Source organism: Muntiacus reevesi, chromosome 17, assembly GCF_963930625.1.
Source record: "Muntiacus reevesi chromosome 17, mMunRee1.1, whole genome shotgun sequence".
Classification (NCBI taxonomy): domain Eukaryota; kingdom Metazoa; phylum Chordata; class Mammalia; order Artiodactyla; family Cervidae; genus Muntiacus; species Muntiacus reevesi.
The window spans coordinates 22,692,929-22,720,916 of NC_089265.1; positions in this window are offsets into that span (position 1 = coordinate 22,692,929).

Here is a 27,988-nt window from a genome sequence, read left to right on the forward strand (position 1 = left end):
ACAGAGGATGAGATGGTTGGATGGCATCACCGACTCAATGGACATGAGTTTGGGTAGACTCCGGGAGTTGGTGATGGACAGGGAGGCCTGGCGTGCTGTGGTTAATGGGTCACAAACAGTCAGACACTGTGACTGAACTGGACTGAACCCTCAGTTGTATGATCCTGGCAAAAATGTTTCCCACAGAGTCCTGTTGAGCTTGGGGAGGGAGGTTGATAAGCCCTACTACTATTTGTGTAGCTCTGACATGTATTGCCTCAATGACCTAGACAAGTTAAAATCAGTCACCCTAAACTATTTCTCATCTCAACTGTAAAATGGAGGGAAGAATAATATCTTAATTTATTTATTCAGGAATGTTTCATTCAGAACACTGTTCTAGACTGTGATGGTTCAGAAGGGAACAAAAAATTCTCCCCTTTTGCAGCTACATTCTAGTTGAATGAGCTTGTACTGAGAAGCAGCAACTTAGAGCTTGCTCAAGAGGTTTACGATGGGGAAGAGAAGACTCCACTTTGCCCTGTGAGTGACTTTTACAAGCAGGGACTGAAGGGTGTCTTGAAAGCTCGGTCCTGTTGTAAGTGAATATCCTGAGGTGTTCATTAAAGTGAATTGAAAGCTCTGTAACACAGGGAGCCCAGCATGGTGCTCTGTGACGACCTAGAGGGGTGGCATGGAAGCAGGGAGGGAGGTTCAAGAGGGAGAGGACCTATAGATATCTATAATTGTGACTGATTCATGTTTCTGTATGGTGGAAACCAACACAACATTGTAAAACAATTATCCTCCAATTAAAACAAAAAGCTGTGGTCCCAAACCCCACAATGTGCCTTGATGGAGGCACTTGTCTGAATCCTAGGAAGGTGGTTAATGGGGCTCTTTAGCTCTGTGCAGAGAGCAAAAAGGATCCATAAGGCAGACAGTTGAGTTCTTTCCAGGCCATCTTGCCTCCTGTAATGGCACTGACATCAGAGCGGGTTGGACTAACTTGGGTGTTTTACCCCAAGTGCGGTGCCTTAATGTCAAAGAGAGCAGGCTCAGGCTCTTCCGGGTGCCCTCTGTTCATTTCTGCCTTCCTGGCCTCATGTCTGTATTCCTTGGATTTCCCTCACATCTATTCTTGCGCTCTCTCTTCCCTCTGACTCACTGTTCTCTTTCACTTGTTTCTCTTTCAACTTTCCACACATTGGTAGTTGCTGTAGCATTACTTCAGCCCGGGTGTAGAGAAGTGTAGGAGGCTTTGAGTGTCTGTCCTGGAGAAGGAGTGCAGTCTCCTGAAGGGGTCTGAGTGTGGAGCAAGAGGTTGATAGTAATTTAGGAAGCCGGAATTTGCCTTCAAAGCTTTGGGAAGGTTGAGAGCGGGCTATTTATAATCCATCAGGGGATTAAAAAGAAAATAGGCAGGTTCGGGGATATTGCTATAGATCACCTAGACAAGATGAAAAGATAGAGCAGCTCAGGAAATGTGTTTACAGATAAGAGGCAAGTTTAAAAAGCTGGGCCACAATCGTAGGGACTTTGACTGATTGCCTCTACTAAATAATGTATAAATGAATGTTATTCAACAACAAATGATATTGATTGGCAAAACAACAGTGGACAAATGGAGGCAAAAGCAGAAGACTTAGCAATAAATCTCTGCAGCCCAGGCCCTGCTAGGGCACCCACGGTCCTGACCTTTCTCTCTTGTCCTCCAACTAGACCACTTTCGGCCAGCTTTGGGGGGAACTGACTCTTCATTTGTTGGATCATTCTTTATGGCCACACACTTGAGTACCTCCCGTGTCAGATTGGATATATTTAGAAGAAAAGATGCAGCCTCAGCTCTGAAGGACCTCATGGGAGAGAGACAGGAAACAAACCCAGATAATAAAACCATGATAATGAATTTTGTAGCAACGCAGACAAAATGTAGTGAAAATCCAGGAGGCATAGCAGTCTGAAAAGTATCTCAGAACTAGGACCTGGTGTTTTAACTGGGTTGAAAGAGCCTTAAGAAATTCCTGCCGGGTGGAGAACTCACCTTCCTGCTTTCCTAATGAGGATTAAACATAAGTATCAAGAGATGATATATATTTGAAGTTCACTGAGAAACTACAAGGGAGCCTAAAGTGAATTCGGTCCTCACCATTTCTTTCCCTGTAACATAAGCATTTTCTTAAAAATTCCTCAAGATAAGAAGATTCAAATGGGTCAGTCAACTAGTTTATTCTTTTATTTGTAAGATGAAGGGAAATGGGGCAGAATTGGGGAGTAGATTTTTCTGCAGTTGATAAAAACATTGTTGATGAAGAAGACTTTTGGATTAAAGTTGGATTGAGAATGCAGGTTGCCTCCATGTCAGTACTTTTAAGGCCATTAAATACAGAGATAGTAGGAAGAGGTTTGGAAGATTTCAAGGAGAACTCTATTCCATAAACACGCTCCTGCTACGAGAGTCAATAAACTCTACACTACCAACCTTCAATGTTATGAGGAGTTCTTAGAAACCTCTTAAAATAAATTCACCAAGAAGAGTTGGTATATTTTAGTTTCATTAAAAATATCAGCCTTCCAAGGAGCCAAGAAGGTCACTGTAATCTTTAGATTTCCACTTAGGAACCTGGAGATCGCTAATTGCTGAACAGTGTCAAGGAGGAAATATAGGTGCTATCAGGCAGGGAGGTTGTTTATAAGTGCCCATTCACTAAAAACAATGATCAGAAGTTGACTGAAATACTAAGCCTAGCAAAGGTTAAAAAAAAAATACTATCATCGTCCCACCTCAGAACAATTAAATCAGAATATTGAGTAATGGGGAACCAGGCACTAACCTTTTTTCAAACTTCTTGGGTGATTCTAATATGCAACTAAGACTCAGTTCTGGGCTCCTGAACTTGGAGAGAGAATATAGGACCCAGTAACAGAGACCCAGCATGATTTATTAAGGGAATAGTTTTAAGGTTTGCGCAGTGTAGGAAAAAAAATGGGATTGGTTACTCTAAAGTTGTTAGAGTAAGACATTCCAAATGTCATGGATCATCCTTGGGCCAGTAGTGTGGTTGGGTTAAAGCAAACGAGTTGTCATGGCCAGAGTCCCAGTGGAGTGCCAATGATCACAGGTAGCTTAGCCAGTTGGACAGGCATCATCTAATCCACTGAGGACCCAAAGAGAACAGAAAGTCATGAGAAAGCCAAATTCTCTCTCTTCTTAGAACTGAGACACTTCTCTTCTTCCCGGAAACACTGGCGCTCTTGGGTCTCAGGTCTTTAGACCCAGTCAGAATTAGCCACTGGCTTTCCTGCTTCTCCAGGTTGCAGACAGTATATGGTAGGATATCTTGGCCTTCAGTGTCACATTAGCCCATGCCTATGATAAATCTCCTCTTATATATCTGTAGATATCCTATTGGTTCTGTTTCTTTGGAAAACCGTAATTCAGTGACTGATTCATGTGGGTTTTCCAGAGTGGCTTAGATTTTTAACTCTCTTATCACTGAATTGTATCAATGGCCAGTGTTTTGAAACCCTCAGACCTGATGCCCAGCAAGTATACACATATTTTGCTGATCTGAACTAAAACCCACATCCCCTTCCAAGTTGCCTCTCATATGCAGAACCTAACTATAGCCACTGAAGACCTTAAGCACCCAGTGAGCTGAGGAGAGGAGTACCCAGGGCTGCAGGTCCATCCCACTGGGTGTGCACTGTGGAAGTTGACTTCCTTCCGGCTAGAAACCATCACTGCCCTTCCCTGCTAACAGCCCGACTCTGTGTCCCCCTTTAGCACTGCCTGGGCTTCCTTTTGGGGCTCCTCACCCTGTCTGATAGTAAAGATCTCCCTTTAGCTCTTCCCTTTCGATCACTTTAGGGCACTGACATCTGCTTTGGGAGTCACACGTCTGGCTCCTGGTACCACTGTGTTCCTACCCCACAGTCATCCTTCTCCAGCTGTCTTGTCACCAACCCTGGGGAAGACAGAAAGATCCTGCCAAAGCACTTATTTGTATTATTTGTCAGGAAGACAGGGTGTATTATTGGCCCACATATTTTGGTCAAGAAAGACAGTTGCTTTCTTAAATATTTTATTATTTGGCTACACTGGGTCTTAGTTATGGCACATGGGACATTCAATCATCACAACAGCAGGCGGGATCTTTCAGTTGTGGCATATAAACTCTTAGCTACGCATGTGGGATCTAGTGCCCTGACCAGGGATGGAACCCAGGCCCTCTGCACTGGGAGTGTGATGTCTTAGCCCCTGGACCACCAGGAGAGTCCCAAGACAGCTGTTTTAGTGTAAATCAGTGGTTCTCAGTCCTGGAGAGAACCCAGGGCCCCACACCTAGAGATTTAGTTGGGCTTTAACTAAACCCTCTGTGGTTATGGCAGCTTAAGTCTGTCTTGAAATCACATAAGGAGTGTCTCTGCCTTTCAGGTGGGGTCATTAGCTCATACGAAGGTCATCAGGGAGAGAGTTACGCAACTTATGGAAGGCAAGGATGGGGAGCTGCTCCACACAGGGCTGTGACTCGTGACATGATGGGCCCCTTGGGGAGAGACTCAGACACTCAGACCTGCAGGGGGCTGGGGCAAGGAGCCCCGGTTCAAAGGTTCTGCTCTATTTTCACAGGAATCTCTCCTGGACATAAGGGTACTCTGCTGGTAGTTTAGATTGTCAGTTAAGGCAAAGGAATCAGTTCAACCACGCAAAGTCAATCTCTGGGAGAAGAAATGATTGTCAGCACAGAGACAGCTGCTGTTCTCTTTTGTTTTTCTAAGTTTTGAAAGTGTGGCATGGACAGTTAAAGCCTTCCACCATTTAATTCACTTCTGTCCTGTTTCATTTCACAAATGTTTCAAGGCGGCTAAACTCCCAAGTAATTTTATATCTTAACTTATCATATTCAAAGTATGACATCACACAAGCATGAGTAAGTAGCCTTTTCCCCCCCTCATTAAGATACAAGCCTGACTCTTTTAGTCTGGGTTACAGCTCTCTGGGGTTTTGGCATCTCTCCCCGTGGCTCAGACAGGTTGGTTTCCTTCTGGATGGAACATCCTGGCCAGTGAAAGTCAACTGAAAATGCACCAGTACCTTGTTAAGACAATCCTGTTAACCTGTCGTTACCTGCCAATTACATTGTTCCTTGTTTTAGAAATCCAGTTGAAAGAGCCTCGCTAAGAACTCCATGAGGAGTAGCCAGTTTGGGTTTTTGTAAGTATGGGTAGGAATCTGCCTGCAGCAAGTAACGCCAGTGCCGGCTTGCCCAGGGAATTCCAACTGGAGGTGGGAGTAGGTGCCACTTGGCAAAGGGGTCCTCCTGTCCTAATTGTCTCGTCTTGATTTAAAAGTGTATTGTGTATATTTTTCTGGGAGACATTATGGTTAGTCTTTTGAAGATAGTTTATACTGAGAGTTCTCTTTTTCAGCTGGAATTTCTCAGGGGTAGATGTTACCATCAGATGAGAGCTCTAGAGGCAGGGCTGCGGGGAGAAGACGACCTCTCTGGGGCCAAGAAGTCTTCAAGATGGGGCCACCTGCTGGCTTTTTAGACTCAGATCGCCTCATCCTTAGCCACAATGCAGCCAGTGCTCTTTCTCTGCCTTTCGGTATGAGTTAGTGTGAGATGAGAAATAGGAAGCATATAGCACATGGAACTTTTCCTTCACCCTGCAGGGGAAAAATTGTTAGATCAGAGAAATCCACTCCTATTCCTTTTACTAGGAAGCTAGGGTAAAAAATAAAAAAAGAAAAAGGAGGATTTCTAGGACATAAATTCCTAGTATTCCAATTGAGAGAAGGAGAGTGAGAACGAGGAAGTTACTCAGTAGACTGTAACCTGGGTGAGGGCAGCTAGTAGGCAAACCTTGTGTGCACTTGAATCCAAACTCAAAATATTTTTTGAATTAATGATTGATCTCAATAAATTTTCCCTTTGTTCACAGTTGTCACACTCCTAAATGTCTTAAGACGTTTCAGAGCCCTGCATGAGTAGCAGTTGCCCTAAAGCAAACAAACAAAAATGGCATTGCTTTGAAAGATCTGTTTAGCACCTTAGTTACAAGTACTCATTAGGGTGTTCTGTCTCAAAGGTGTGCATTTGGCTGAGAGCATGTAAGTGGGTTCTAAGCCTAGCCAAATGCCTTTTCTGTTCTATACTTGAAAATCTATTCTCCCAAGCCAAAGAGTGGATGACTACAGGGAAAATGTGACTCATAGCAAGTGCTGTTATTAAATCACCTTGAAGTGTCTCTTGTAAAAGATAACTCCCTGCATTGTAGAAACGTCTTTGACAAGAGAGGATTAGGGTGAAATTGCAATTACCTTGACATAAAGGAATGAATTAACTTTCCAACTTGCATTTTTGCTAGGCACAGATTCAAGCTGCTTGGAATATAAACATAGAATGCATTCACAATAGCTTGGGGCACTTGAAAATTCAAAAGATGGGCATGAAGCCCCGAGATGCGAGGCAGCTTCGGAGGTATTGCTCGCCAGGAAGGGATGCTTGCCTAGACAGAAACCACCCAGGCCGTCTTGCAGCGTCTGCTCTGTGGCAACGGGTTTTAGAGGACAGTGAGCGCAGAGGCCTCGTGGAGCCAATGCCTGCTCTTCCAAGATTTGCCTTCCAAGATTGCTCATTCGCTCAATTCAGCAAATATTGACAGGCACTTAGTCTGCACTGGGCCATAAGCTAAGGCTGACTGCCTTGGCTGTCAGGGACTTAGGGAAGTCTGACATGAAACAAATCGAGTGGCTGAGAACCTCAGTCCACAATTCATGTGTGAAAATGCACACTTATTTATTTTCTTAAAATCAAAGCTGACTCTAAGCTCTCCTCCTGCCAGAGCAGCAGGAAATTCCAACTCCTGGGTTTGCCCTGGCAGCCCAGGGCTTTCGTGAGGATTCGGAACACATGGTGAGAGCCTCCGGCCCCTGCTCCAGGGACATCCTATTTTGCCTAAGGTGTTAGATGGGAAAGGAGGCCCAAGGTGGCAGCCCACTCAGAGGTATTCCTCTGCCTCCAGGCCAGCTGTGGGCACGTGAGTCTTCGGAGGAGCTGGGCAGGCTCTGTCTCTCCCCACAATTGATCCTCTGTTACTGTCAAGAGGTTGAGATTTACTGTTTTCACTGCCTGTATTGGTTTGGATGTTTTCATTGAAAAAAACAAAACAGAAAATGGAAATCAAGTTAACCTAGCCTAAGGGGGTAAAAAGCCACAGATTTTAAGAACCCAGATGAAAAATAAAGTCAATAATATAATTGTGCCTCTGGAAAGGATTGGAACCAGAAACTGGAAACCCTCTACTGTGAAAAGTAAAAGACTTCCTTTTTCTTCAGGGAGGGCAGAAATTTTCTGCTGCTCTAATCCACAACTCCCCCTGTACAGATTACACTGTTAGCCTCACAGGGAAGCTAAATTGACTCTCCTTTGGTTCAAGTTCCATATTCCCAAAGGAGGAAATCTGATTGAATGGGCTTGGGTCAGGTGTCCACACCTTATTGTGTTCAAGAGGTGGGCACATACCCCATTTGTTTGGGCGAGTTTCAAGTGCTGAGATGGACAGGTGTTTACTGCAAGGTCTATTTGCCTAAGAAGAAAGGTGTGTTCTGGGCCTGATGTCCTCTGGGCTGATACTTGGGCACCAGATGTGGCTCCAGGCCAAGCGCCAGCTCTCACCTCACAGTGGGGCTCTCGGGACTCACAGCTGACTCTCACCAGACTCCACCATCTGGGTGTGCAACATAGAAGGGGTAACAGGAGAATTCACTCCCCTCTAGTTAAACCTGCAAAATCAAACCTCCCACCTCACTAAATGATGTGTGATTCTGTTATGTAATCTGTGGGTAATAATTGCTAACATTTATGGGACAGCTAAGACGGGCCAGGCACTTCGCTAAGCGTCAAGAACATTCTAACGTTCATAATTCCACAAGATCCATTTTGTTCTTCAGTTTCATCTCTGTTCCTCCCACCACACAGTGTAATCTCAAATCGCAAGGTAAAATGGCTATGGTCTTCATCTTTCTGCTGCTTAATTGGTTTTTAAGAGGTAATGCATGCACATGATTCCAGAGATCCAAATGTGAAGAGTTAAGTCCTTCCCATCTCTATATTTCAACCATCCTGTTCCTCTCCTTAAAGGCAATCACTGGTACTGTCTCTTATACACACATGCATAAATGCACGCATTTTTGTTTGATTTTGCAGAAATGGTAGATTAGAGATCTAGAATAATAAATTCTAAAATTTTCACGTTATTCTAAAACTTTGAAACACTATCTTGATAGTAATTCCCTGTTTATATAGGTAGAGCATATCATCTCTGAATGGCTTCTGTTGAAACATTGTAAGGAAGTGCTGTAATCTACTAGGCCAGTCCTTTACTGATTATCACCTAGGTTCTTTCCTTTGCTAATATAAACAATGCTGCAAGAACAGCTTTGAGGCTATATCTTTTTGCACATGTGCCAGTAGGATAAATTCTCAGAAGTGGAATAGCAGGGTTGAAGGATATACGTGTTATGGTTTCTATGGAAGTATTCAACTTACCCTGCCTCGAGGTTGCGTCAGTTTACAGTCCCAGCATAACACAGTGAGGACTGTTTCCTCATACTATCTCCAAGAGGGCTACATTCAGGGGTTTAGTATTTGCCAATTTGAAATGTGAGAAATCTGGTTTCTTTGCTTTCTCCTCAACATTTTTAGGTGTTCTAAATCTATTTGTAATAGATGTGTGTTAGCATGTGTGTGTGTTGTTTGAGTGTCTGATCAGCTCCTTTGTCCATTTTTCTATTGTGTTTTGGCCTTTTTCTGTAAAATTGATTTACAGTGTTTGTATGTGTTTAGAGAATTGGTCCTTTGATACATGTGTTATAAAAACTTTCCTAGATCTCTTGCCGTTGTCTTTCAATTTTCTTCTGATTGTGATGCAATTTTAAGTTCCTATGCATTTGAGTTTATCAATTTTATTCTTGTTTCTCAGATTTCCCCCCATACTCAGGCTTTTCCTTCTCTAAGATTATAAAATAATTCTTCTAGTATTTTTTTAGTGATTTCCCCCAACCAGAATTTACTTTGATTTGATGATTAAATTTAATAATCCAACTTTTTTTTTTTTATAAATGGCTTCCTAGTTTGTCTCAGTATCATTTGCTGACTTGTGTTTCAAACACTGATATGAAATGCCACCTTTGTCATATTATACATTCTCATATGTTTTGGAGTTTATTTCTGGATTTTATTTTCTTAATCAGTCCCATGATGTTTTAATTACTCTAACTTTATGTAACACCAGCTGGTAGGACCAGTCTGCCTTTCTTTTCTTTTTCAGAATTTTCTAGATATTCTTGTTACTATGCATTTTTCATATACATTTTAAAATTAGTTTGTTGGGTTAGATAAAGTTCTGTCAGTATTTTCTTTGAAATCAAAGTTTAGGTCTATTTCTAGTTAGTCCATTCTTTGGGTTGCCATAAATAGGACCTTTTCTTCTACTATATTTTCCAGTTGATTATTGTTCCCATATTTAGAGCTACTGATTTCTTAGTACTAACTTTGTTTATAATGACCTTTTTGAATTTTCATATTCATTTTAATTTTTCTCCTATTTTTTTCCCCTTAGGTTTATGATCATATCATCTATACATACTGAGAATTTAACCTCCTGGCAAGTCTTAAACTCATTAGTTCCTTAACTTCTCTGATTGTATTGACAGATTGGTGTTAAAAGGTAGTAGAGAAAATGGAAAACTTTGCCTTGTTGTTGATTTTAATGGGAATATTTTTCATGTCTTTGCATTAAGCATGGCTCCAGCTTTTAGCATGGGAAATACAGATATATATTTTGTTTGTTTCATGGAACTTTACCAATATGGCCTGCCTCGTGCTTTGCACATGTTGTTTTCCTCTCCTTTACTTGAGAAACCTATACTTAGATTTGTTGCTGTTGTTCAGTCACAAAGTTGAGTCTGACTCTTTGCAACCCCATGGATTATAGCCCACCAGGCTCCTCTGTCCATGGAATTTTCCAGGCAAGAATCCTGGAGAGGGTTGCCATTTCCTTCTCCAGAGGATCTTCCCAGATCAGGAATCGAACCCACGTCTTCTGCATTGGCAGGCAGATTCTTTACCGCTGAGCTACCAGGGAAGCCCATACTTAGATTAGCTCTTTTCAAATACCGTCTTTAGCATGACATCTTCTTTATGACCTAGGCTATTAGTCATCTTCTTCTCTGCCTTCCCACAATACTCAGCTCATCTTTTAACATCATGTAACACATAATACTCTGATTTGTAACTACCTGCCGTCTTTCCTTATGCACTGAGCTCCCTTAGAGAGCAAGCACCTTGTTTGGAGCTTGGTGAGTAGTGAACATGCCAAACAGCTTCCAGGAACACCTATGTGATGAAGGACACTAATGCATCACTGGACTTAACCTCTGTCTACACTTTTATCTTGGTCCCATGGCTTTAAATGCTGTCTACAGGAAATGATCCCAAAATGATATCTCTTTCCCTGACCTGTCCACTGAGCAATTGCAATCAACTGCCAACTTGATGTATACAAATCCAGGCCATACCACTGTATGTATCACATCTGAAGCAGAATTCTTGATTCTTTATGCAACAGCCCCCCCACCCACATTGCCCCATCTCAGCCAGTGATACTGGAGTTGCCCTTGATTACTTTCCCACATCTTAAACAGTGCAGTATTAGTAAATCCACAGAGTTCCACCTCCAAAACATCTCCTGATTTCAGCTACTTCTCATCACATCCCCTGGACAATCATAATCATAGTCCAAGTTGCCCTTATTTTTGGCTTAGACTCTTTGCAATGTACCTAAGCATTGTCCCATTTCTACTCCTTTCCCCACCATAATCCATTCTCTATAGAGTAACTGAATAATCTCTTACAAGAATTGGCTCAGGTCACTCCCTTTATTAAACCCCTTAATGGTTTCCCTTTAGTATTTAGGATAAAGTCTAATCTCCTTATCACAGCCTGTAAGGCCTGGGTCCCTTCCCCACTTCTCTTCCCCAGCCCTTCCCCCTGGTTCACTCTGCCCACTAGCCTTCTTTCTGTTCCTCTGGCCACAAGCTCAGCTCGGCCTCTCCCTTTGCTGTTGTCTCTGCCGGGACTGCCTTCCCTCAGGGCTTTGCTTGGGCAGATCCTCCTCATTAGTCACATCTCAGCTCAATTACAAATAAAATCCTAAATCTGCTCTCCAATCCACAGTCACAGAGTATCTGTTGAGCTCTTAGATACCCAGCACTTTTGCGCTTTATCACATCTCCCTATTTTCTGTACACCATAGAACCTATCACTACCTGAAATTTGTAGATTTCAGTGTTTATTATTTCACCCCACACCCTTACTAAAATTCAAACTCGATATGAACAGGGTCATTATCTGAGCTGTTCTTTGGAGCAGGCTCAGTATTTGGGATCTTCCAGGCACATACTAAATATCTGTTGAATAAATGAAAAAAAATATGTGCACAGTGCCAATGAACTCAGGTATATGACCAAACGTGAGTTAATTTCTCTCCCGCTATAGTAGATAGCATCCTGGAATGGAAAGACAGTATCTCTTTCCAGGGTCCACCTAAGCTTGCTGAGAGTTTTTGTGACACACACGTGTAATTTTCACAGTGAACCAATGGCCACACTACCCAGGGGAGAGTGGCCTGCGGTGGCAGCCATAATTCTGAAACCATAATGCTGGTAGGGGGCTATTTATTGGCAATGGATGAATTCTTTTCTTGCTTGAATTCAAAACTCTTCAATGTATCCCTCTGCCTAAGAGATAGTCTGGTTTGGAAACAAATAACAAGTTAAAACTGGGGGGAAAAAACCCAAACTCTAGACAAAGATCAATTTTTTTTTCTCAATTATTTTTATTAGTTGGAGGCTAATTACTTTACAATATTGTAGTGGTTTTTGCCATACATTGACATGAATCAGCCATGGATTTACATGTGTTCCCCATCCTGAACTCCCCTCCCAATGGTCAATTTTTAAAGAATATTTTAGCCAGTGGAGATCAAGTAAGTGAATTTACTGCTACATACAATTATTGTTAAATCATTTTCTCCCCATCCCCACTAAGTAAATATCTAACAAATACATAAAGAATATTCATTAAAAGTGGCATCAAATAATAAGACTGCTCAGGATCCTCCACTACTCGCCTACCTTGACTTACCTAACCATCTTTGTCTTCCCCATATCACCACCCAGAGCTCTTAATAAAGGCTGATGCTCAGTGAAGGTTTGGAAATGAAAGAGACAGGTGTGAATCTTGAATTTTTCCAAAGAGCTGGGATACTTGTACTCTTAATACCAAATTTCTAAGGGGAGCCATCCAACGAGGAAGGCACACTCTGTTCCTTATGGCCCCTTCAAGGGTTTATAGCAGGAAGAAGCAGATACACAGAGCCCTGCCTTGTGTTTATATTACCCCAGACCAACAGAACAATGTGGCCAGACTCCATTACAGCCTTCTTTTTTTTCCCAAAGCTTGAAATCTTCAAAACCTCTCTCTGGGTGTATTGGAAATCTCCATGTAGATGCATTTACTGTAATTAGATTCAGCCAGCCACGGTAACTCTGGAATGTGTGATGTAATTAGCAAAGGAACTAGTTGAATGCATTTGTGCAGCCTCTGAGGCATTCTTCAAAGCAAATGGCCCCATTTGGGAGGAGGTGGGATGCTGCACACTGCACAGAGACTGTAGAGCTATAAACACTGTCTAGGTTGACTGTCAGAGGCAAGCATGTTCTCATTAAGACTGTGAAATGGCTCCCCCTTCTCCAGCCGAGATGCTCTGAGTGCATTTTCCCCCTGAAACTGAATCTTGCAGATTTGGGTTGCACTCCAAGTGGAATTTAACTTTTCTCTAAGTCTCAACATTTTGGCGAGGTGAGGGAGGGACTGTTCTTCATTCTGATGTAGGAAGGGTTTTTAAAAAAGAAATCGAGCCAATTGAGTTTGCAGAATTAAAGATTCTTAACGATGAAATCACCCCAAACTAGAAACACCTGGCTGAGTATTTGGAGAAAGTGAAGGTGATGATGACAGTGGTGAATTCCCAAGTGTCGCAGTAAATCTTCCACAGTGTAAAGCTATTGCCAAGTAATGGCAGCTCAGGGGGATACTGCCTGCAGTCAGTTAAATAGTCAGCCCCCTCCAAAAAAGTCCTTATTCCCAGAGACTGGGGGTATGTTAGGTTACATGGCAAAGGGAAGTGAAATGCTGATTTAATATTTATTTTATTTACTTGGCTGCACCAGGTCTTGGTGGTGGCACACAGGGTCTTCTATCTCCATTGCAGCATGCAGGATCTATTAGTTGCAGCACACGGGATCTAGTTTCCTGACCAGGCATTGAACCTGGGTTCCCTGCATTAGGAGCTCAGCATCTTAGCCACCGTACCATGAGAGAAGTCCCTAAGGTGCTGATTTTAAACTACGGAGATGATCCTGGATTATGCTTTGGACAAAAATGAAGATAGCAAGGAGGGGATAAACCAAAGTTAGCAATGACAATAGTGGGAAGGGCCAGCAGGAGGTTGGCATAGTGACGGGGGTGGGGGGTGGTGGTAGGGAGACGTTCTTGTTTGTGAAGTTTGTGAAGGACATGGGTATGCCACCTATGACGATGCCTCATCCACTTCACAAACCACTGGTCAGGGGCCAGAAGATCTGCTTTTGAGTCCTGGTGACTCCTCCAGACTGTTCTGAACATCAGAACTGTCTTTTGTGATGGGGAGACTTCCTCTGCCTCCTGGGCTATTAGGATCAAGTGAGGAGCCGCAACTATTATTGGTGAACTGTGATTCTGGATCTATAACATGGTGTCATGTGAGATGTAAGCCTCTGAGGCAAGCTATTTGTTTGTCCTTTTGCCCCAAACTTCCCTGAAGTCTGGCTCAGACAAATGAGGCAACCTTGAACTATCAGGTCTGGCTCAGAGCTAACACGCTGAGTTTGGTGAAAACTCCAAATCTGATCTTGTTGGTGGCTTTGGGAATGCTTTTCACACTATTTGACATCTGTGTTGGCTTATCTGTGAAATTAGCGGAAAATCATTCCACCCCAAGAGATGTCCATCCACTCCCTCTAGCCAAAGCCCATGGGGCTATATTCCTGGACGGTCTCACTCTCCTTTCTAAAGTGCTTGGGGGTGGTCTGCAGTTTTTTTTTCCCCATTAAGAACACAGGCAGGTACATCCCTGTGAAGCCAGACACTGGAACAAGGAGCTCTCTTGGTCTCCAAGCCTCTCTGCCTTCTGTCTTGCCAGTGAACATGAGTGACTTTCAGAGTAGATCTGATGGGCGGGTGTGGATGATCACAAAGCTGAAAGGTGAGCCCGTGGAGAGATCGTCATGGTGATAGAAATGAAGTCGGCTATCTCTGCAGCCTCCTCTCCTAACACCTCCACACCAGGCAGCCCGACCTTTCTCTTCCTCTTCTGTACCAAGCTTGTCCCAGCTCTGCCCGTGGTACCCTCTGTCCAGAAGGCTCTGCCTTCACATCTCTGCTTGGCTGCCCCTTTCCTTCATTTGGGTCTTGGCTGAAATGTCATTTCCTCAGATCCGCCATGCCTGAGCACCCTATTCTTGGTGCCAAGTCCCATTCCTGTTTCTCATGGGATTTGTTTTGTTCTGGGTCCTGATCACTACTGAGAATCTTGTCTTTTTTTTCCCCTAGCCCCTTCCACTCAAGAGTGGAGGCACCCTGAGCGCAGGGTCCTCTGTCCTGTTCAGTGCTGTAGCCCCAGGGCCTGCAGAAGAGGCTGGACACCTCCTGCTCCGCGCCTGTGTGCTGTGTGAGCGCTGGGTCAAGGGGGGAAGAGCTGGGCGGGGCTTCTCACAGACTCCTCCCCCACTCCGCTGGTGGACCGTTCCTCTGGAATGTAGGTCTTGTTTTTCTCGTTTTAAAGGGAAACCAACAGAGGCCCAGGCTTCCCAGGAGGTGCTAGCAGTAAAGAACTCCTGCCAATGCAGGAGACTTAAGAGAAGTGAGTTCGATCCCTGGGTTGGGAAGATCCCCTGGAAGAGGGCGTGGCAACCCACTCCAGTATTCTTGCCTGGAGAATCCAATGGACAGAGGAGTCTTGGCGGGCCACAGTCACAGGGTCACACAGAGTCAGATAGACTAAAGTGACTTAGCCCGTACGTATGCACAACAAAGGCGCAGAAAGCCTGAGTAATTTGTTCTAGAGCCCCGAGCTGGGAAGGAGGAGACCCTGGGTGAGAACCATGTTTGTCCTTGTTGCAACATTCAGAGCAATGGCTCCTAGCCCTGGGCCTGGGGGTCACACAGCTGAACGATCCATGGCCTGAGTCCAGGATGACCTCTTGACTGCCATCTTTTAAAGCAGTGCTTCTCAAATCACCCAGAGACTTGGTTAAGCTGGAGGTTCTGAGTTCATTGACCTGTGTGGTAGGGAGGGCGGTGGGGAAGGTGGGACGCTGAGCATTTCTGACAAGCTCCCAGGTGACACTTTAAGAGCCAGGATTTAGCAATCCTCTGACTTGAGAACTGGGATAGCTATTTGTAAAACAAAGGCAGGGAAGGAAAGACCTGGTAAATCTTGTGGTCAAATTAATTGCTGCAGCCGAGCAAAGAGAAGAGCGCGGCCCCTCCTCCCCTGGGATAAGCGGACACTGTCCCCACACCCTCCACAGCCTGGTCAGACAAGGTCCTGCAAGCTTGGGTCTAGCATGTGTGTGTATGAACCTAGGTTTGGTTTCCAGTTGTGTAGCACTTGGCTCGAGACCAGCAGAGGGGCTGAGCCAACTATAGAAAGTCATCTCTTCAGCAGTAAGTGTTTCCTGCCGTCCCCTCCTCCCCAGGTCTGGATCGCATTCCTGGCCCCTGAGTACAGTCGCCCAACTCTCAACTCTAATTAAGAGGCTTGCCTGGGGTTTAGGAGGTTCTAAGAGTGCCTACAATTTGCTGGAATTTTCTCCACTTAGAAAACAAGGGTAAAATATCTGCTCTGCTTATGTGAGAGGGCTGTCATGAGAGTACTTTGAAAAATAGAAAGCAGCATTTCCCAGATTTGAGTGGAATTGATTTTAGGTAGGACAGAGACCCAGAAAACATCGATCATCGGGTAAGAGCTATTCCTGCTTTAAGTTTATTTCCAACCTTCCAACTAATTTCAAAGAAAATCTCACTTTAATACTAAAATGTCTCAAACACATCTTTTAAACATTTCCTCATATCCTTTCTCCCCCAGACCCACCCCCCCTTATAAACAGATAGAGGCAGTGAGCAGCTCTATGAGCAGCTCTATCTAGTCAGAAATTAATAGCATATGTTGTTGTCTTGTCCTTTTTTGTGGCTACCTTTTATCTGTAGCAGAACATATAGGTTTTTCATTTAAGACAATTCTATAAATCTTCCTTTTGAAGAGAAATTTAGATAAAACATGTAAGATGATTTCAAAAAAAGTAAATAATATTATAGGTTGAAAGAGGGAGGCGGTATATGTATACAGATAGCTGATTCATGTTGTAGAGCAGAAACTATTCCCACAATGTAAAAATATAAAAAGAAATCATAGGTTGAATATAGGCATGGTAAAAATTATAAAGCTAATAGTCAAGTGAGTCCATCTGGGATGAGAACATAAGGGAATGTAAAAGGGGATGACTGTATTATTCATGAAGGGAAACAAAGGCACCTGACCCAGCCATCTGGCCATGCCCTGCTCTACCTGTGGGCACTCCACATGGCTAGATCTGGGCTGGTAACTCTGCCTGAGGGTCCCTAGACAGGATGTGGGTATGTCTTGATCCCAGCCAAAAATGTGCACCTAAATCCCATCCATGGCTAAGCAGATGTCTTCAGGTCTTTCTCGATCTGTGGAGCCTTTGGGAGAAAATGAGCAATCTGGCTACATAAAGGCTCAGCATCTTACATTTGCCTGCTGTAGAGACAAATCAATTGCTGTGCTTTGGGCCTCGAGTTTCTTTGCTCAGTATGGTTTAAAGAGCTATAGTGATGATAAATATCAATAGATATTGTCAGTTTTGTCCTTCCCTAAATCAGTTTGAAACCGGCCAAAGATGTTAAAGAATCTTTCTGAATTCCAAAGCAACATAAGACAACAGAAACAATACCAGATTCCAACATCATAGATTTGGATCAGAATCTTGGCTCGGCTACTTATTATGCACTGAATTGCCACCCCCCACCTCCCCAGTTCATATGTTGAAGTCCTAATCCCATACCTGAGAATGTGACTATATTTGGAGATAGAGTCTTTAAAGGGGTAGGTAATTTAAGATGAGGTCATTAGGGGGGGCCTTAATTCAATAGGGCTTCCCTGGTCACTCAGATAGTAAGAATTTATTTGCAATGCAGGGGACTCAGGTTCAGTCTCTGGGTCAGGAAGATCCCCTGGAGAAGGGAATGGCTACCCACTCCAGTTTTCTTGCCTGGGAAATCCCATGGATAGAGAAGCCTGGTGGGTTACAAGTCCATGGGGTTGCAAAGAGTCAGACATAACTGAACAAAACTAACCCTAATTCAGTAGGTTAGTGAGTTTATAAGAAGAGAGATGACATAGAAACACACAGAGGGACAACCCTATGAAGACCCAGGGAGAAGGTAGCCTTCTACAAGTCAAGGAGAGAGGTCTCAGAAGAAACCAGCCCTGCCAGCGCCTGGATCTCTGACTTCCAGCCTCCAGGACTATCGGAAAATAAATGCTCATTTGAGTCACCCAGTCTGTGGTACTTTGGTAGGGGAGCCTTAGCAAACTAGCCCTAACACCATTTTACCACTGGGTGGCCTTGAATAGATGGTACAGCCTCCCTGAGTCTCAATGTCCTCATGTATATGTTGGGATAATAGTTTTTACCTCAGAGTTATGTGCTTAAATATGCTGATATATGTAAAACACTTAGCAAAGTGCCAACTACACTTTAGATACTGGAAATAATTGGTAACTATTTCATTTTTATTTGCTTAGATCAATGTCCCTTTCCCTCCCATTTCTAAAGGGGTGTAACCCCACAAAAAATAAAAACAAATACCACCCCCCATACACATATAACCATTACTGCCAACTCTTAACCTAAATCTTATTAAGATGTTAATAGCCATTATCTTACAGCCATTAATAGAAAGAGGTAGTCACCTACACTCTTTTGTAACTACTAAATAGTTATCACCCTGCTTGATGTAGAATCCATTCTCTTTAAAAAACATCTCAAAAATGGTATTTCCCATACCCAATCAGTTCCCCAGTGAGGGCATATGAAGTGGAGAGACATTAAGAGACTTGAGTAGGGGCATGAGTTGGTGGATGCTAGATCTGGCAGCAGAAATGCTGGTCTGTTATCAAATGACCCAGGTGAACTGTAAGGAGCTGGGATGTATGGTCCAGTGACTCTGGACAGACATCCTTGCTCTGTTGCTTAAAATCTCTGAGACTTTAGCAAGTTACTTATTTTTTCTCTCTCTCTTTACCTTAGTTGCCTCCTCTATAAAACAGAATGATGAAAATAGTGCAAGGCTGTTTCATTTTACATAAGGATTGTGCTCTTGGTATGATTCAAAGTGTGCATAATTAAATAGGACAAATATATTGTGAGTTTTATATTTATTTTGATGGGAAAAGTAGACTTTGCCTTTTTACACTTTTAACTTTGTACCTTTGTAAGTAACCTAAACTTTCTAAACTTACAGATGTGTTTTATGTAAAATAACCATGAGGATTATTTGACTGATGAGTTGTTTTGTCTTATTTTTTTAATTCTTCTCTGTAATTTTTAAAACTTTAAAACAAATTTTAAATGTGTTCAGTACAATGAACTGATTCTCAATATCTTCTTTTCCTTTAAAAAAGGAGAACTCAGGTCAGATGGTCAGTTTTCTCCTGAGCCTGGTAAGCCTTTGCAGAATGGCCGCTGAGGGCTGTGGACTGGGAGTTAGGGGGATGTGGGACGGAGCTGGTATGCAGCAGTGACATAGTTAACCTGCCTGCCTGTCACTTAAGTGGATAGACCCAGGTTGACACTGTATAGGGGCAGCAACAAATCCCAGCCAGGCCTTCAGAGGACAAACGGAAGCTAGCCTCACAGCCACTCAGCATAAAACCTGAAATTAACAGACCCATACCTGGGATGGCTTTACAGCCACATCATGAGTTGTAACCTCACTGGGACCCTCAGTGGGCTTGGGGACATCTTGTGTGGTCACTGTTGGTTAGGGATGATAAGGCTACAGGTACTTCCCAAGTCTCACCTATCCAAACCCCCAGAGCCTAGAATACTCAGCACACACTGAGGTGAGCACCCACCTCCGTGTCTCCGTGTTAGCTTCGAATAGGATGCAAAGACCTGGAACACTGTGAGGTTACACCAAGAGGCTCCGCCTACCCAAGAAAGCATCACTTGCAGCTCTAAGAAGACAACAATGGAATCTTCTGATAGCAAAGCTCAGTTAAATGTCAAGCTCTGGCTACAGTCAGCTGGAGGAAACTCTGGTAGGAAGGAATAATGGGTAGCTAAGTGCTGGAAGATCTCCAAGGCTTTGGTGCAGACGTCCTTTTGCTTGATTGTGTTAGCAAACCTCCAGTTATTTGAACCACCTCTGGCTCTATGGAGGCTGGGGGCTATCATCTTTTGTGGCCCCCAGACTGGGCCGTCAGAACGTGGGAACTAGGTTACTTCATTCTACTCCTGGGAAAGGGAACAGACTTGTGGGATTTTAAACGAATGCATTGAATTTGTTGATTTTCAAAGGGAGAAGTAGAGAAAAATAAACAAACTCTTCGAAGATCTTGGCTGCAATACAGGGGCCGAAGTTTAAATCCCTGCTCTCAACCATGTTAGATGTTGCAAAAACCTTCAGTGTTCCCTGGCAATTCACTCAGGTGGAAGGAGGGGTGCAGCCTCCCTTTAGGGGGCCCAGAACTCCGTTTTGTGTAAGTGGAAGGACCAGCAGAGAGGGGGTAACTGTGCTCTTATGATACATGAAAAAGGACAGCAGCCTCCTGGTGGTTTTCTGCTTTAAAAAGTGTAGCTCTCTGTATATCTTAGTAATTAAAAAATAATTTTAAAGTGTAGTGAGATATATGTTCTCACATGTAGGCAATACAGTGGTACAGGAATTTTGAGAGATAAATTTAGCAAAAGACATCAATACTTTCAAAATATTCCTAGTCTTTGATTTAGCCATACCCTTTTGGGGGAGTCTGTCTGAAGGAGATCGGAGAAGGCAATGGCACCCCACTCCAGTACTCTTGTCTGGAAAATCCCATGGATGGAGGAGCCTGGTAGGCTGCAGTCCATAGGATCACTGGGAGTCAGACACAACTAAGTGACTTCACTTTCACTTTTCACTTTCATGCATTGGAGAAGGAAATGGCAACCCACTCCAGTGTTCTTGCCTGGAGAATCCCAGGGACGGCGGAGCCTGGTGGGCTGCGGTCTATGGGGTCGCACAGAGTCGGACACGACTGACGCGACTTAGCAGCAGCAGCAGCAGTCTGAAGGAGATAATCCAAAAAAATGGACCGAGACAAGATGCTATCATTGCACTGATAACAGTAGTGAAAAATTAAAAGAACCTCCATGTTTATCACAAGGAAATGGTGGGTTATAGTCTTGGTGGGTCAGCCTTCAGTGGTTTCCTCTTTGGTGATGAAAAAGAAATGAGAGGGAAGTGCTCAGTGAGGAGCAGTAATACCAGAAGCAGGAAATGGAGTGGAAATCTATGGGATCATCATGTGAAACTGTGCACAGAGAAGTGAAATCTATTCTGAGGCTTCCCAGGTGGGTGCAGTGGTAAAGAAGCTGTCTGCCAATGCAGGAGATGCCCATTCGATCCCTGGGTGGAGAAGATCCCCTGGAGAAGATGACAACCCACTCCAGGATTCTTGTCTGGAAAATCCCACAGACAGAGGAGCCTGGTGGGCTACAGTTCAAGGGGTCAGACACAACTGACCAAGCATACGTGCACACCTCTAGGTGGTAGGATTAAGATTCATCTTTATTTCCTATTTTCCTGGTTGTTCCAAAATTTTAAAAATTGAGCTTATACTATTTTACAACAACAAGGCCAACAACTCCTTCTCTAACACCAAAAAGTACAAACAAGCATTTGCCAGTTTCCGGTTGGGGAGACAAATGTGGGCAGAGGGTGGGCCTGCCTCTGACAAGGGCAGACTGTTAGCCCAGGCTCCTCTTGCCTGCCCAAGGCTGAGAAGCCCAGAAGATGCTGGGGGGGACTACAGAGCACAGTGAGTGCCTCTAGGTTGGCTCTTGTTTGCTTGGGGAGCAGAATGAATTTGTGGCCTCTTCAATGGGGAGCCGAGGTAAAGGCAGCGCTCATCCAAGTTTTTAATCGCCTCGGCTAATCACCAGCCCTTTCTTGTGGTTTTACCGGGACTCCTTTTACTAAGTGGGTGGATTTCCACTGTTTGTGTTTGTGTGTTGTGCTTGGATTATGCTTTAAAGTGTCACTCTGATGACAAAAGGGGTTTCCAGCAGTGGGCAGACCAGCCTCCCTGCTCTTAAAAGAAAACACGCTCCAGTACTTTATCTGTAACACATAGAGCTGCTTAGAACAAAGAACTGCCCCTAAGACATGGTCCCCAAGAATCTTTAATATGGACCAGACCGCTGTGAGGGTATTAATTAAATATTTTAAGCAGGATGACTTTAGCTGGTTGGGGCATTTTTATGAGGAGAGGGAGTATATTGAAAACCCTGGCTGTTTCTGTAACAGGAACCTGTTTTGAAGGAAAGGTTCTTGGGTGGGACGTTATGGATACCAGGCTGTTAAACCTCCAGGCCAACTTGATGTCAAAAACAGACACTCCGCATGTTTTCAACAATGTTTGAGTTGGGTCCTTGCTGTGAAATTTGGACGCAATTCTAGGGCAGTTTTAAGACAGAGAAGAATAGTGAGAGTCTATGAGTACCCCAGGCATTGTTAGACACTGTGTTCTTACAAGAATCCTGTGAGAGAGGGTTTGACAGGGTCATTTTACAGGAAAAGAAGACTGTTCTTCAAGATCACCAAGCTTGATGGAGGAGCTAAGATCAAAGCTTAATTTAAAGTCCATCTATCCTTCCATCGTCTACCCATTATCTATCATCTATCAATCATCTATCTCTATTTCAAAATACTGTATTTTATATATATGTATATACACACACACTCTCTCTCTTTCTCAGAAAGTACTAGATATAAAGATAAGCTTATATTGTGGATCTTGGTCTAACTGACAGGCATTTTTCTGGATTCAAAGTAACCAGAATTATTGAACATGATGTTTGCCACAGAAGCACAGGGTTGGCTGATGTTTCTGGAAGGCAACATGGCATGTTGAGAACGTGGAGCATGAGGTCTAAGGTTTGGATCCTGGCTCTGCCACTTACAATTTCTGTGACTGGGCATGCCCTTCCCTGAGCAAGTTTCCTTGTCTTCAAAATTAGACCCACATTTAGCTTTGGGCCTAGCAGATGCTTAGTGAAGATGAATAAAAGCCAAATTTGGTGCTGGTCTTGGGGTGAGGAGTAGAGAAGCTTGTTCTCCAATCCCCTGTGGACCATTCTAGGTCTTCAGGAATATAGCAGTTCAGTGAGTTCATTGGGAGCCATCCCCTCCTGTCCCATGATAGCCAACATTACCAATGAAGTAGAGAAACACCCAGTTGAGATACTGGACACCTCTCAAGGAAGGATCATGTTCCAGGGAGCATGAGGAGTGTGGCTGGACATGACTGATGCTGGGGTAGCTTCTGCCATCACTCACTTGATCCATCCCAGAGCCCATCAATCTTCTTTCTGGCATGGCCAATTCCTCTTGGGACCACCCTCCCTGCTCAATATTCCCACTTGCTCAATATCCTTTCCCAAGTTTTCATGCTCCTTTTCCCTATGTCATCTTGCCTTTTACACAGAATATTTGAGTCTCTGCTAAATAAAATATGCGTTTGAGTCTGTGAAGGTCCTTTGTGATCCAGGATGAAGGACTGGCCACAGGGAAGCGTTAGTTTTTATTGTTCCTTTGACTGTCCTGCCCTGCCTCATCCTGCCCACTCCCATGGTCTTTAGAAACTTCCAAGTTTTCCAATGTACATTTTTGCCTCTTTAGCTCAAGACCTTCCCAACCCACTTTTTCTTTCTCTGCTTTCCTCAGGGAGCAATTTTATGAGGCTGAAATGTATAAATAGACATACATATCTGCTGCTGCTGCTGCTGCGTTGCTTCAGTTGTGTCCGACCCTGTGCGACCCCATAGACGGCAGCCCACCAGGCTCCTCCATTCCTGGGATTCTCCAGGCAAGAACACTGGAGTGGGTTGCCATTTCCTTCTCCAATGCATCAAAATGAAAAGTGAAAGTGAAGTCGCTCAGTTGTGTCTGACTCTTCACAACCCCATGGACTGTAGCCTATCGGCTCCTCCATCCATGGGATTTTCCAGGCAAGGGTACTGGAGTGGGGTGCCATGACCTTCTCTGATACATATCTATATACACATATATATTATTTGTTGTTGTTTTAGTTGTTAAGCTGTGTTCAACTCTTTTTGCAACCCCATGGACTGTAGCCCACCAGATTCCTCTGTCCATAGCATTTCCCAGGCAAGAATACTGGAGTGGGTTGCCATTTCTTTCTCCAGGGGATCTTCCCACCCCAGGGATCAAACTGCATTGACAGGTGGATTCTTTACGACTGAGCCACCAGGGAAGCCCAACACACACACACATCTCAACCCCCAAACTCAGACACTCCATGGCTGCCCATCCCCTTGGATCCTTCCACCCCTAGCAAGGGTCTGTGGAGGACCTAATAAGGACTTCAAGTCACATGAGTCTCATTCTGCCCAGATTCGCTGAGTAGCCTCTGCCAGGAGAGGAGTCAAGGAAATGAGGACTGCAGGGGTTGGGTGGCTCACCACCTTCTTCTTCATCCTCTCCTACCTGCTGAGCTCTCTGTGCCCGAGTCTCATCTCTAAACAGATCATAATCCTTATCTTCCTCAGTGCTCTTGGGAAGGATTAAAAATCTTAATACATATGAAGCACTTAACACAGGGTGTCACCCCCAAGCTGCTGCTATTATGACTGCTAATAAAAATAATTGATTTGCGATGTTGTCTATGAGAAAGAACATACCCAGTTTTGAATCTCAGCTCTTTCATTCACATTAGCGTTTGTGCAGATCAACCTCCCTGAGCCTGATTCCTCATCCTTATAATAGACGTGATCCACGCTTGCTCATGGGGCCGTGGGGATCTCAAGTTTCTAGGGCAGCGCTGACTCTGCATCCGGGGTCTTGGTCAGCCAGTTTTGTGGCTGCCTTGCCTGCTGTGGCTGACTGTGGCTGAGAGCAGGGAACTTCTGCTTTGTGGAGTCAGCGTCCATCCGCACTTAGAGTGGGAGGTATGCGGGGCAAGCAGATGGGGGTTAAAGTCAGTGAATACCGTGTACTTGAACTGACAGTGATTCACAACACATCTGTGCAGATTGCTAAGAGTCCAGCCATTTGCCAAAGGGAGGGAGGTGGTGGGTGGGGGCGGGGCGTGGGCTATGAGCAAAGGATGTTCTGTCCCGGGGAGGATAAACACAGCATCATCTGTGACCTAAAAAGGCTTGGTCAGGAGGATCACTGAAGCCCGTGGTCCATTATTTGGACTGTGCTTGGCCTCTCCGAAGGAGCGCCCCAGGCAGCTACCTGTGTTGTATCTGAGAGCTGTCACAGGCCGGACCCAGCTCTGCCTGGCTCTGCATGGGACTCCTGGCAGCTGCCTGCATGGGGCCTGCTTTGGGTAAGTGCTTCTATTTGCTGCAGAGGGAAATGTGCCAGGGAGGTGCCAGCTGCTTGGAAGGCCCAGTGAGAATTTGTTGAATCTTCTGGGTCTTTTCCAGACCTGCACTGTCCTTTAGGCAGGTCGGCCCACCAGTGACTAATTAGAAGCCCAGACACCCCTACTTCACTCACAGTCCATGTGTCCAACCCTTCCCCAGGCTCAGCTTCAATTCCCCTCCTCCCCCAAGGTTTCAGAACCCTTGGCCTCCAAGCTGCAGCCTGGTTTCCTGTTGACAGCCTCACCCTCGCCCCTGGATACAGCTACTTTGGTCTCCTGGTGTGGTTTCTCTCCTGTGTGTTTTCTCCATCAGAATTAATATAAAACTGTGATGATGCTGATACGGTCTCTTGGAGCCCAGCCTGGACCTCTTTCTAGAACCTTCCCGTAGGTTGTGTTTAGAATGCAAGAGACCTAGGTTTGAATCCTTGTTCTGCCATTTATTGAGTCAATTGCTTGTCAACCCTCAGCTTGCTCACTGGTAAAAAAGAGGAAATTATGGACCTTCTCAGAGTCAAGGTAAGGATTAAGTGAGATAATCCAAATATATGGATTAAATAAAAGAATGATGTGATATATATGGAATTTAGAAAGATGATAACGATAACCCTATATGCAAAACAGAAAAAGAGACACAGAAGTACAGAACAGACTTGAACTCTGTGGGAGAAGGTGAGGGTGGGATGTTTCGAAAGAACAGCATGTATATTATCTATGGTGAAACAGATCACCAGCCCAGGTGGGATGCATGAGTCAAGTGCTTGGGCCTGGTGCACTGGGAAGACCCAGAGGAATCGGGTGGAGAGGGAGGTGGGAGGGGGGATCGGGATGGGGAATACGTGTAACTCTATGGCTGATTCATATCAATGTATGACAAAACCCACTGAAAAAAAAAAAATAAATTAAAAAAAAAAGAATGATGTGAAACAAATGAAATGCTTGACACATGATAGGCACTCAAATATGACTTTTTTTTTCTTATCCTCACTAAGGATAAAATGCCTTTGCTTCCTCAATGTGACTTTTCTGTGCTATTTGACATTCTCAGCTGACCCCAACTTAGATTGGGGCATGGGATGACTGTGATAAAGTTGGTTTTATTTTTGATGCCCACTTGGTTTTTTTAAATGCATACACACACTGTGTTTGTATAGGTCTATGTGCAGCAGCAGCAGCATGTGTATTATACATACACACTCACACAGATGTATCTGTGTTTATCTGATTATTTACACCTGATCTAAAATTGGTGGTGTTACTAGCTAACAACTGAAATTTTGTAGTTATCTTAGAGTGGTACAGATGCGATCTGAAGTTTAGGGGAAGGAAGAGCTTGGGTTTGAAGGAACGTGACTTCCTGACATTGTCCCCTGGTGTCCTGTGGCCTTGTGTGTGGCACTTCTGTCCCTCCAGACACTCTTTGACATCAGAATGTCTTATTTTTCTTGCATCCTTTTTGCCTGAAATGTAGTATTTGTCCAGCAAATGTTTATTGAATTAAACTGTAGCTCTCATATAATGACCAGCTTTTCTTTTTCAATTCATATTTTTTTCTTTAAGAAAATCAATACGTAAGTTCTGATATCTTTGATAGAACTCGGGGGGTTATGCTAAGTTAGGTTTTTCTTTTAATCCAGAGCTGTTGTTTTCTGCATTTAGCTTGTGATAGTACTGGTTCATCAGACCTGAAAAACAGGGGCTTTGAGGGAAAAGTTTGACTTGTTTTCGAGACAAGTAAAAGCCCAAGCCCAGGTTTTTCCCAGAATAGAAAACAATAGCCCCACCCAGGCTGGTCAACTAGGTGGAGCAAGTTATGATGCTTTGTTTCATATGGGATGTAAAGCAACAGTCAGTCCTTTAGAAAGAATTCCCTTGGATATGACTGGTATCCTTATAAGCCACAGGAAGATGGAGGCACACGGGGAAATGCCTTGTGACATCTGAAGCAGAGATTGACATGCATCTACAAGTCAAGGAATGCCAGAGCTGGCTGGCTAACCACCAGAAGCTAAGAAGACACTTCAGCTTCTTTGAATCCACTTGCTACTCTGTTTTCCTATTTCTCTCCTGGCTCTTCTTTTTAGCTCCCTTGTATTTTCCACATTCGTATGCTAGCCTTATTCCTACTGGTTGCTTGAGGGCAGGTATTTTTCCCTCGTCTTCCTGCTTCAGATGGTGATCTCCTCGGGCAACCTTTGACCTCTTCTTCTGTCCAGAGCTGGGGGCTGTGGTTGCGCTGCACAAGGACTCCTGGTCAAAGGGACAAGTAGGGCAACAATCCCATGCTTGCCTGGCTGTGCATCCTGGCTCAAGCCCACACTCCTATAGGGGGCATCATTTAAAATTTTTTCATGAAAATGCTGGCCAACCTGGTTCTCATCCTGAAATTAGCTGTCCTCTGCCTTTTCTGTGCCTGTGGGTCTCAAGGTCTCCAATGGCCTCTGTGGACTCCCCTTCCCTCACCCAGTAGAACCCCATCTGTCTCTGCTTCTCTGCCTCTCCCCAGGATTCTCAGCCTTCAGGATCTCACTGAATTTCAAGAGCTTTCAGAATCTGTTCCTATGGTAGCTCTTTCTGTGGTGGCTGGTGGGCTGCTGAGGGGCAGCTCCCTTTAGCATCCAAAATGCTTCATCCCTGTTCTTTCTTCTCACCCCACAGCCTAAGGCAGCAGGAGCCGCAGGTGGTGGCGTCACCACAGCTTAGGATCCAAGAGATTCATTCCAGCCGCCAAAGCGCTAAGCTTTCCCTGTGATCACACGTTTTTGCACCAGCCAGGACTCACACATTCCTCCACAGACCCGCGGCCAGAGGCATGTGGGTATCAGCGACTGCTTAGAGAAGCTGGCCAGGGCCAGCCGACGAGGGAGGGAGGGCCCGGAGACTGCGCAAGATGAGATGCTTTTGCAACAACTGACAAGAAACTGTACGTCGTCGGAAATTAGAACAGCTGTGGGCTCCTCGACGCAGCAGATGGGTATGCAGGGAATGCTATGCAGCTTTAATCACATTTAACACGCCTGTCAGAGAATTGGGTCCATCTCAGTATTAATTTGGGTTTTCTGCATTGTTTGTTTGACAGAGTTCAGCCTTACCCTGCATGCTCCGCTCAGCATGGCTAGAAAGAAAATGATTTCCCTCCCTGGGTTTCAGCAGAGAG